Below are 12,011 nucleotides of genomic sequence, written 5' to 3'. Positions count from 1 at the left end.
ACTAAATATACTTGTTTCAGAGTGTGCTATTTTATAAAATCTGGGAATTGCAGTTATTGTTATACCAATGTACATTTATGTAACATAGTATATCCCATTGTGTGACTGCATATGCACACGTGTGTATGTTTGTGAAATAGCTTAGGGACTTGATAATGGTACACATGTATAACAAAGGTATGTTTTTATGATCTCCCTCATATGTTCTCATCCTCTCTCCAAGAGAAAAAAAAGTACTAGTAGTTGAAGTCTGAACTGGGACAGAAGGGAGGGCCTGGGCTCTGCTTCAGATTACTTGACAGATTTTGATGATCTCCTGGGGGTGCTTACCCTCCCTGTGGAGTGGGTGGTGAATGGAAAGTGAGAGGGTCTAGAGACATGGTAGGATAAGAGGGCGAAGGAACTGGGATCGATGTGTAAAATAAGAAAAAAATAATAATATTGAAAAGAATGAGGTAAAATCCCAATGATATTTGGAATAGAAGCCAGGTAGCTATATTCAATTTGAACCAGTAGTACAGATTAGAAAAAATAAACACTATCAACACTTATTCAGGGCAGATGAGAGAAAATAGTCAAGGGCATAAACAGTTATGTAATTGCAAAAGAAAGAGGAGTTTGGCTACTAAGTACGTAGGATGATTTTTTTGTTATAAATGACAGACTTGGATTAAGTAGTCTATGACTCATTGTTCACATCCTGATAAATCAAATTTTCATAGACATAAAATGATGAATAGGGGTTGTCCCTAAAAGTTCATTTACTAGCATGTATGAAAACCAGTCTAGGGCAGATTGGTTCATCACCCATAATTCCCAGGTTGGGTTTGAGGGTGTGTTTGAATAGACACAGGGCTGAACAAGGGCCAGCTAAGGGGAATAATTTATTCCCATTGTGTAAAATAGACATGCAGCTTGACATATATGTGGGTCCTAGGTAGTCTGTTAACACATTTGAAGGTATTTTATTCAGAGAAGCCTGTGTATGTAGCCCAAGCCAAGGCTGCTATGCCATATATACTTCTCTGCCTCAGAAACATAATTATTTTTGAAAACATTACAGAATATTGATTGGACTACTGATGGGAGATGTCATTCTGTAAATGTTTCTTGTATTGGTTAATAAATAAAGCACTGTTGGCCAATAAGAAAGCAAGATAGGCAGGGCTAGGAGACAAGGAGGATTCCGGAAGTAGGAGGGAGGAGATTTAATATGGAAGATGGAGAAAGTGTAAGGATGGAAAAATTTAGCCTAATTTTCCCTAGACTCTGCCCCCTAGCAGTGAGTAGGCAAAAGGCCATTCTTGACTGTTTACAACAGGGCAGTTTACTGACAGCACCTGTGAGTGAATGAGAACAGAAAATGAGTCGTGCCATACTACCCAGAAGTCCTAGAGAAAGCAGACTTCCTGGGCTAAGTGAGGGCTTGCCATACTACCCAGAAGCCCTAGCAAAAGCAAACTTCCTGGGCTAAGCGTGGGCTTGGATAGCTCAAATAGATTGGTCCACACTGGATGCTATGAGATGGTTGGTTTGTGATGTGTGGGCTTTATTGTAACCCTATAAAAGCTGCCTGAACCCTGTACCCATGGTTCCCAGTCCTCTACCCCACATGGAGTATGGCTACGGACCCCAGTGCACTGGAGTATAAAAGACCTCATGCTTTTGCATCAAGACCATTTCTCGTGAGTGATTTTTTTTGGGGGGGAGCGCCTTTCCTGTGTCGAGGTGTGAGGGTTCGAGCCCTCCGTGGGTCTTTCAAAAGCAGGATGCCAGGGCCTCCGGTAAGATGAAACCACATGGAAGTACTTAGATTAATAGAAATGGGTTAATAATTAAGACAGAGCTAACCGATAAGAAACTAGTAACTGGCCAACAGAATTATATCTAATACAATGTCTCTGTGTGTGTTAATTCTGGCTGGTAAGGCTGTGGGACCAGTGGGGTAAAAACCTTACTCATAACAGGACTATGGTTATGTAAGATGGGGGCCAATGGGCTGAAACACATATCAGTACACAGTTGTACATTTCTATATCTGAAGGGATGGCTCAGCTATTAAGGGCTTGCTACTCTTCCAGATGGCCTGTATTTGAAGAGTGGATTTTTTAGATTCAGGAAGTTCCCCAAACTAAACAGATTTCCTAGAAGCAGTGTCCTCAAGCTCACAAGCAGAGACAAGCCATGGCCACCTGGAAGAGACTCATACCTGCATAGGGCATGCTCTGACCCATTGAGCTGCCTACAAGTTTTGCCTGTGCTCCAACTTTCCAAGTCTCAGGAGCTATCACCATGCTCCACTCTCCTGGAGTCATTTCTGCTCCTGTAAGTAACCCCTCCAACATATTCTTGTAAGGAACCCCATAAAAATTCTTTAGTTCACCAAAAGAAAAAGAAAGAAAAAAGAGAAAAAGAAAAAGAAGGAGGAGGAGGAGAAGAAAAAAGAAAGGAAGGAAGGAATAAAGAAAGGAAGGAAGGAATAAAGAAAGAAAGAAAGAAAGGAAGAAAGAAAGAACGAACGAAAGAAGAAAAAAAAATTTGTACTTTTGTTTGCTCCAGCTGTCCTGTGATGAGTGTATCCAGTCTGGTTTGGACTTAGTCCCCAGGCTCATTTAGTTAGTACAATCTGACTCACCAGAGGTTGTCATTGATTTGGTGAGCATGAAACAACTTGTGAAATAGAATTTATTTGCTAAGGTTTCTTATGGTTTGTGTTCTCCTAGAACCTTGAAAGGGGAAGAAGCAAGATAGCCTGAGGCAAATGTCTGGGATTTGTGTATTCCCTTGTCACACTATCTTCTAACACTACCCCACCCTTCACATTCCTTCAGATAAATGTGTAATCCTTGAGTTGTTAACAAGGGTCAAGATAGATATTAAGTTTGCTTCTACCTTAATATATGTCCACACTATCTGCTTGAACTGGAAATATGTGAAATTTAAAACAGGACAAGGCACCTTTAGGCTAGGATTGTTAGTGGAGCTTATAGCTTGCATTTAGTCTATGCCTAGAAATCCATGGATTTACAAGTACAGGCATTCTGAGCTAGAGTATTAACAGTGTGATTGCATTGTGATGTGCAGTGGGAGTGAGGAAGGGTAGATAAACAGACCCCTGAGGTGTACATGATCCAATAAAGAAATTCTCATATCCTTTCCCAGGGGTTCAAGGCTACAGAGTTGACAACCTACATGATGTCTTCGATTCCAAAACAAAGCTGGGGTCAGAATAATCACTCAACAAAACACTGTTGGTGGATGGCAACATGGAATACTTTTCACTTCTATGCTACTCAGTACAAATGTGAGAGAATGCCATAATTCATAATGTTTCAAGTGTTTTGATTTGTTATGTTGGCTTTTCTCTTATAGTCTTAAGGCAACAAAACAGTAATAAGTATTCTTGCAGAAAAGCCAAGGTACTTGATTTCAAGACTGTAGAGATGAATTGTACTACAAAAATCTGGGATGAATAATCAGCAAACATATATCATTAGCAAAACTTGTTGGCTATGAAGAGAAGGAATATTCAAGAATTAGGTTTTGTACTCAGGCCAGAAGGCTTTGACAATAGCAATGCTGTACCAAGCAAACTTATAAAGCATTTTAAAAGCTCCTCAAAGTGACTTTAACAACACCCAGGCTGATTCATGCAACACATTTTAATATCAAGCCACAGATGTAAAAGAAAAGTCTTAAGCAAACATCTAACAAGCTGGTACTCATGAACAAGTCAGCATGCAAAATTGGGTAATAAAAACATTCCTTTGGCAAGAAATAGCCTTGTTACATAGAATGCAAAAATCAGGGAAACCTGCAGGGTTCTGAAAGACAAGGGATGTCATTGTCTCCTTGACTTCATGTGCCAGGTTTATAATGCAGAGCTGTGATATTTCACTAGAAGTGTACTAGCTGAATATGTTTGCAAATTGGCATGCAATGATTATAAATTCAACTTATCCAGCTAAACTTTGCTTTAGCAATTTGGGGCTAATATGCTAAACTATTATCACTATACAAAGCACTTTGAAATTTCATACACATTCCATGTCTGGATATTTTAGGAAAAAAAAAAGACTTGACTGCCTAGACTTGAATTCATTTTGAATATTGGGATTTTAGAATCTGGGCTGTGGATGTGTGATTCCCCTCATTGGGGCATATATTTTTCTTTATTTTCATAGGGACATTATCTTGTTCTAGACTAAACTGCCTTTGACATCCTTTTGCCACCATCTCAGCCTTCCCTAACTACAGACATTCATTCTTCTCTGTGCTCAGCCTTATTTCACCTGACTTAGTCCAGTTTGTGTTTTCTTATTACAACACCCACAAAAACCTGAAAGATTCAAAGTCACAAATCAGTTTCTTTTGAAAAGGTGTTATTTTATTAATGTGTGTGTGCAGACAAAAGTACATGTTTAATTTTACACCTGTATAGGTCAGAAGGCAATACTGTAAAGTGGGCTCTTTTCTTTGTCACAGGTTCTGGGGATGAATTCAGGTCATCAGGCTTGCTTGTAGTTCAAGTTCTTTCTACCCTTTGAGTCTTTCATCATCTCCCATACATTATTTTCTAAACTCAGTATTTAGACAGCCTGATTAACTAGTCTTCTAATGCTTTTCATGGTGTATTGAAACAATCACTTTTACACTTGGGATTACAGCTAACTCACTTGCCAGTAACATATTTGGTAAATATAAATATGTCATATAACATATGAGATCTGGGGAAAAATAGTGTAGTAATTTCTTTATGATTTACTGGACACTAAACCATTTTCATTTTGCAATTTGTATAGTCAATTCTCAGATGATAACTATGCTTTGCATTTTTAAGGTAACTTGTATCTTTCCAACAACATTCACAGTGATTCCAGAGATTAATTAATTTGCTTTAAGGTGGATTCCTTTAAGCATGAGAGGCAGTAACTGTATGCTGACAGTAAAATAGACACCAACCACTCTTAATTGCTAGTATCACCTGTGAGAGTCTTCAATGTAATATTCAGCTGAGATCTATTGAAACCATAATTTTTCCTCTTCCTTCCAAATAGACTGCTATTCAACCTTGCTGGCTTGAAATTTTTGAGGCACCTTGTGTCTACATGATCAGCACCCCTCTAGAGAGCAGGGAAGGTTTAGGGTCCTGTGCCTCTTACTGTGTGTTAGCACTATGTTCCCTAACTCTGGTTTCCTTATTACATACAAGAAAAAAGTCTCATTTAAAAGCCACCTATCATAGATATCTGCTCATAGCAATTGGTTTGATTCCTTACTAGTAGTTTAAGATATCCAGTGATTAGTTTGCAATGTTAAAACTTCATACTAAGTCAATTATTATAAAATGTCATATGCCACATTAATTTTGCACTGAATCTCCACCTAAGATTCAAAACTATTATTCAACAATCCATAGAAGTACAACTGAAACTCAGAAAAAAAATACATCCTTGATTAAGTTCCTGGGTGATGTGTTTTACATTTGTTGACATGGTTTTCTTACCAAAGAGCAGTGGAAAATTAATACAATTAAGGATTCTGGGAGAGACAGACAGCTTCACACAGACTGGAAAGTAATGGAAGCAGGATATGTTACAGAAACTAACACATTATTAAGTTTGCACACATATATATATGCATATAAACTATGTTAAGAATCACACCATATAAAGTTATCCTGTAAGGGTTTTTTTCTTAGAAGACAAACAAGAAAACACTTCATTTATAAAAGATCTCTACACTGTCCTGTTTTTGAGTGTCTTGTAACTCATCGCCTCACTTTCCAAACACATTTTTTTTTTCTCAACACTAAGTGGAATTTTGGTTCTCAGAGGAATTCCTCTACTTCTGTATCATTTCCTCACTACTACCTCAGTTGCACAACACACACCACTACCACAGACTGGCTAGAAGCAATACCATATTTTAAAGTTCATCTTTCTATTTTCTGTTTTTCAAGTGCCCAACTTACTTCAATTACATTTTCTACAGGTGTCAGTTATTTCACATTTTGAAATCATTTGGGGCATGTCCTTAATCTAACTCTTTTGTCATTCAAAATGCCCAATACTTTAGCTCCTTCAATGTATTCTTCTAGTATACCACATTTTTTTTTATTTTTTCATTTTATTTTTATTCTTTCCAAGAATTTCATGCTTGAGAACTGTATATATATCAATCCCATCCCTTCCTCCATCTTCTAACTTCTCTATACCCTTCTCCACTTCTTCACAAATTATTAGTCTTCTCTTCATTACTGTTTGATATACAACCTGCTGAGTCAGTGTAATTTTACTTCTATGTATACATGTTTAGGACCAATATGGGATGTGATCAGTCTTTTCCAGGAATGTGCATCTTCCTCATTTCAAATTACTAATCATAATTCATTTAACATTTAGTATGTGTTTAAGAAAGTTCAAGTTATCAACCAGTTATACCACACAATAGTGTGGATATCCATCTCCTTCTAGATTATATTTTGAGTTAAGTTCAAAAGTTTGCATGAAAACACCAATTCAGGGAGAAGAGAATGATGTGAGGATTTGCTGTAGCCTTTCTATTATGCTGGTAATAGCATCGCAGATGAGAAGTTATGAAGGAAAGATTGTCCTTTTCCTGACAACACCCCCATTCCCCAAGGGACATATGATGCTTTTTCTGGAGGAAAAGGAGGCCAAGGACTAATCTACATTTCAATGTCAATCTAACCTTTCAAGCCCTCAAATATTTCACTGGCTACTGGCTTCTTCTTTGTAATTGGAATGAGGTCTGGCTGTCACAGCACTGCAGGCAGAATCCATGGAGAATTGTGTTCAAATTGGAAAGGAGTTTCCTCTCATTAAAAGCAAAGGAAAGCAAGTGTAAGTCTCACTGCTGTTAGGAGCAGCCATGTACATTGACTCTGTGGATCCCAGGGGCTGCTCTCCAGGTCTAGAGGGAATTATCCACAGAGCAGGAAAGAACATCTTTTTCCTATGCCTATTACTATCCAACTAAGTGCTATGGAAAGATGCAATGTGGAAACATAAGTAACTTTTTTTTGTAGCAAACACAAATATGCATATGAAAAAAAATTGGATTTTAAAAGAGGGAAATAATCCAGTTGTCAACTTTTAAAAAACTGCTTGAGCCTATATTTTAATATGAATACTACCATTTATAAATGCAAATATTAATTGAGAACTTTATGCATGCCATGACTTTCAATTGGCACCAAAGGTTAATGACCTGAATCCCCCTGGTAAGCCAAAAAAAAAATTAGCACAGGGAAGTTGATCACACCTGTGGCCTGTTAGGACCCTCCAACATTCTGACAGAGGATTCAACATACAAGGCTCCATTGATATCTACCACTTTAAGACTACAGGGAACTGACCTGCAGATGGAGTCTTCCATGCCCAAAATATACATTTCTGCCTTAAAATTGCACAAAGCCCTCTGTGTCATGGGGGCAATATCTCCAGTCCCTAGGAGAGATGGCTGTGCTTCATTGTTCCACTTAAAGGACAACCTGCTCTGCAGAGGCCTGTGTCTACTTTCCTTTATTCCCAATTCACCTCCATCAATTTCCATCTAACAACCGTAGCAAATGAAGAATGTGCTGAGTTATTTGGAGTCTTAAGGATTACAAGAAAAGTTCTTTGAAACTCAAGTATCAACAAGGATATGGAACAATCACACTTCACTCTTCATCTGCCTCAGACATAAATTTTCTTCCTTAGCAAAATTAGGAGTATTTATGTTACAAAGTAAGCATAAGCTTCATGGATTTGTTTCACTTCCTATTTGCATGTGGCTAGGAATTGAACATAGGATTTCACAAATTCAAGGCAAGTACTCTATCACTAAGCCATACCCCATTCTCAGTTCTAAAAGAATTAGTGCATGTAAAATAAGTCAAAATTTATCACTTAATGCTCCTGTCCTTCACTGCTTTCATTTCATGGATGGAGAAAGGGTATAAATATGTATTGAAGGGAACCCATGCTTTCCAAAAGCAAACTGTGCCTTTAACACATAGAGATTTGCACAAACACTTCTGCTCAGGTATCTCAATATTTTAGAGATTATTTTATGAAGACTAAGAGCATATGCTTAAAAGTACTCCACATCATGTAATTCATCGGCAAACTATACAGTGTGATGAGGTCCTCCTGTGTCTTTAAACACTGTTTCATTTCAAAAGTTTCCATGTTTTCATGTTTGTCTCATTGGGTTAGTAAGATGCAAAAATGAAGCTCCCCCTGAGGCCTTAGCAGATATGACAAAGAAAAAAAAATATTTCAAGGTGGAATCTTTCCACATTCCATAGAATGCTGTCAGAATCCTGAATAACTCACTAAGAAAATGCACTCAAACTAGACCTGCTACTTATTTAAACATTTATACACTTTCAATGTATGTGTCAGTGTGAATAACTAATTTGTTATTTAATTGACACAATAATTGAGACAAGTTGATATTTCTTCTGTTCAAAGAAGTTAAGTTTACAATAAATTTATGGAGATTGTAAGACAAATAATAAGCATGGGTTTTGTACTAAAATGTTTGTGGTCACTTTTTAATAAAAATGTAATATATTTCTAGGTTTGTATTGCATTCATTGTGTTCACTATACTACAAGCATCCTAGGAAATAAGGGCATGACTTCATTCCTTATTGGTCTTCAATGCTGATGTTGGAGTTCATTCACCATCAGTAGCAATTAGAGAATGGAGATACAAAGACTGAGAGTCAACCAAATGCTACCAGCTCACAAAATTGGAATGTTTTAGTGCTCAGTGAAGAAAATTCTGGTCATAAACTTAAATTCTGGATTATTAAGGCTAATAGGACTTGTAGAGCTACAAACTGATCTCTGCAACCCTTTACTCTACTTTTAATAGAAACTTCTTTATTATAAGTATTTTAAGAATGTTTCTTAGTTAGATTTGTGCCAGACTTTGAGGGAAAGAGAGGGTAATAAACTGAACTATTTCTATAGAGATTTCCATACTGCTAAAGAGCTATGTAGGAAAGAACTGTGCTTTGTGAAATTTCTAATATTCCTTCCATCTCAGAAATCTATGATTCAGGAAGACAGTCTGAAAGTGGAGAGGTATATGAACAGCAATGAGAAGGCACTAAATGTTTCAGTATTGACATCAGACCTCCCTGGAGATGGAGACCCAGGCTGTGGCCACAGTGATAGATAGGACAAACTGGGTGTGGATTGCTGATAGACAAGAAGATAGTCCAGAGAGATGGAGGCAGAGATAGAAAGATGAATTTGGCACCTGGATATCAGAGAAGACAAAATACTGAGGGGTGAGGCAGGGCACTGACTCTGAACAGTTCCAAGTCCTGGTATAAAGCCAAGATCTTCAGGTCATTGATTGTGTTTCTAAAGCTGTAGTTGTTACAGAAGACAGATAGGGCACAGTGCCTATAGTATGGTTTTTGCCTATGCTAAATCTAATATGCATTGTACTGATAATTGATCTTGTGCTGTTTGAGTTCTTGGGAAAAAATAGGCCCTGGGAATAAGGCTGCCCTTCCATTCACTCCAATTCACACTCAAGCATAGTGTCTCAAAATATATTCTAAACCAAAGACCTCTAAAGCCCCAAAGACCCTAAGAGTAAATCATTGTAGTCTGGGTTGGCATCTGTGGTATTAAAATCTGCAGCCCTTGTTATTGGTCCCACCGCCACGCCAGCCCCAAATAACACACAGAGATGCTGTATTAGATGTAATTCTGTTGGCCTGTTACAAGCATTTCTTATTAGCTAGCTCTGTCTTACATATTAACCAATTTCTATTAATCTAATTACTACCATGGGTCTTATCTTACGGAAAAAGGGGCTGGTGTTCTTCTCTCTCCTTACTCCATGTTCAATCTTCTCCCTAATACTTCCAGAATCCTTCTTGTCTCCTGTAGTGAGATAGTCCTTCTGTGGCACTGACCACGCCCATTGGGGGGTGGAGCCATGGGCGGAAGTGACCTGTGGAAGGAAGTCGGAGGGAGAGCTGGAAAAAGCTCTCTTACTGGCATGATTTGGACAGGAGAGGATCGGGTTGAATTTCCTGGTGTTCATCTGTCTAGGTTGTAAGTTATTTCTCCCTGAATAGACATCTATTTCAGCCTATTTGTTTATCCTGATCCTTATTTACCACGATAGTCTCCTAGTCCTGCCTATCATCCTTTCCTATTGACCAACAGTGCTTTATTCATTAACCAATAAGGGAAACATATAAACAGAATGACATCTCCCATCATCTCCTCTTTTTTGTCTAAAATAATAAGAAGGATTTTAATCTTAGCATAGCAAAATATATCACACAACAGGTATCAAATAAGAATCACAGTTAACAACACATTAACATTTAGTAAGATTTAAAGAAAACATTCTATCATCTATCCTATTTTTGTAAGTCTAAAGTCGTATATGTAACTTATCTTTAATCTTAACTAAGGAAAACTATAACCATAACAGTCTTCAACTCCATCAAAGGCCACAGAAGGATAGTATATAAACTCTAGAAATGACAGAGACAACTCACTGTCTAGTCAGTCAGCCAAGTTCTTCTGTAATCTTCCATCTTCAGCCTATAGGATATGTGTGTCTGGCAGACTCCTCAGCAAAGCAGGAAACTTTAAACTGTCCACCTGTATTGGAAATTTGTCAGTCACTTTTCTCTGTGTCCTGCAGACTGTCTGGCAGACTCTTCCATGAAGCAGGAAACCTGTAGCAATGTCCATGTTGTATCAACAGTAACTTTCCTGTGAGTCCTGCATGTCTGTTTTATATGGCATAAGGTCAAACAGTCCAGACAAGAGCAGTATCTTGCCCAAATGGCTAGTCTTGTCATATTGAAAGCAAAGTTCATAACGTGTTTCTTTGATATCCATCTTCCTTTCTGATGAAGGTGGTAATGCCAGGAGCAGTTATGTCTCACTGTTAAGAAAAATCCAAAACTATTTTAAATGCCATATTCTGTAGGTCTTTGAAAGATTTGAAGAATGCCTTTCTATCTCAAATACATCTCTATATGTCTAGAAAACCTAATGAACCTAATCATAAGTTTTGACTATTACAGATAACTCTATAATATGTATTAAATTATACATTATTTTTCTATGTAAACACAATATCTAAACAAGAGGAGAAATATACATACCAAAAAATTGACCTTAAATTTTATCAATAAATGAAAATCCATTCCAAAACAAAGTATTCATATCTATACCATAATCCCCTTTCACCTTTAAAGAAATTGGTTGTGATCATTAACCATTTATAACCAACCCCATTTAAATGAAAACAAATATTCATAGACAATATTTGGGGATTTGGGTGTCATTCTTTCCAAACTACTTCCTGCTTGTAGGGGGCACTGTCTTGGAGATCCTAAGAAGACACAGAAATCTTGGCTGTAGTCTGCAAGGCTGCTTTGTCCCAACTGTTTTGAATGTTGGATTACCTGGGATGCTGTTTCAGTGGGTCTGGCTTGATCAAGCCATGTTAGTCTAGTAGGAATCCACAGTTCCCTCCACTCCCCACCATGGAAACAAAAATAGAAATCCTTTTCCCCAGTAACTTCTCCTTAGACTTAAATTTTGGAATCAAAGCATTTTTAAAATATATAAATTGAATTAACCCAGCAGTAATTCTTTTTAACAGTTGTTATTTCCTCAGAAGTCAAACAATTTAAAGACAAGAGAATAGTGTATAGTAACCAAAGTTTCTCTGTGCTTTCCATCTTTACGTGGCTTTTTATTAATCTCTGTCTTCTATTTTTTTTTTTCATTTTTTGAGACAGGGTTTCTCTGTGTAACTGTTATCTGTCCTTGAATTAACTCTGTAAACAAGTTTACTTTGAAATCACAGAGATCTGCTTGCCTCTCTCTCCCAAGTGCTAGAATTAAAGGTGTGTGCCACCACACCCAGCTACTCTGTCTTTTTAAAACCATTTTATTCTTTTTCTCTCCCAAGCCTATATATATTTTAAAACACACTGTAAAG

Source organism: Phodopus roborovskii, unplaced genomic scaffold (genome assembly GCF_943737965.1).
Source record: "Phodopus roborovskii unplaced genomic scaffold, PHOROB, whole genome shotgun sequence".
Lineage (NCBI taxonomy): Eukaryota > Metazoa > Chordata > Mammalia > Rodentia > Cricetidae > Phodopus > Phodopus roborovskii.
This window is presented reverse-complemented; position numbering follows the sequence as displayed.